The sequence below is a fragment of the Otolemur garnettii genome, unplaced genomic scaffold (assembly GCF_000181295.1).
Source record: "Otolemur garnettii isolate 467f Iridium unplaced genomic scaffold, OtoGar3 scaffold00041, whole genome shotgun sequence".
Lineage (NCBI taxonomy): Eukaryota > Metazoa > Chordata > Mammalia > Primates > Galagidae > Otolemur > Otolemur garnettii.
The window spans coordinates 6133725-6134132 of record NW_003852436.1 but is presented as its reverse complement, the minus strand read 5'-3'; positions in this window follow the sequence as shown (position 1 = coordinate 6134132).

Below are 408 nucleotides of genomic sequence, written 5' to 3'. Positions count from 1 at the left end.
TAATATTAAATGCATAAACAACTTTCTTAGAAGAATGTACAAGAAACTGTTGACATTGGCTATCTTGAGAGAGAGTGAATAAGGGTGAGAGGCATGGAAAGAGCATTACAGAGAACTTAAGTCACCTATAATTTTTTTTATTATTAAATGATAGCTGTGTACTTTAATGCAATCATGGGGTACAGTGTGGTGTTTTCATATACAATCTGAAATATTTTCATCAAACTAGTTAACATAGCCTTTATGTCATTTTCCTAGTTATTGTGTTAAGACATTTATATTCCACTTTCAGAAAGATTCACTTGTACCCTTGTAAGATAAACCACAGAAGTGATCCCTCCAATCACCCTTTCTCGACCCATCCACCCCCCTCCTCTTCCCTCCCCCTCCCCCCTGCTCTCCCTTCCC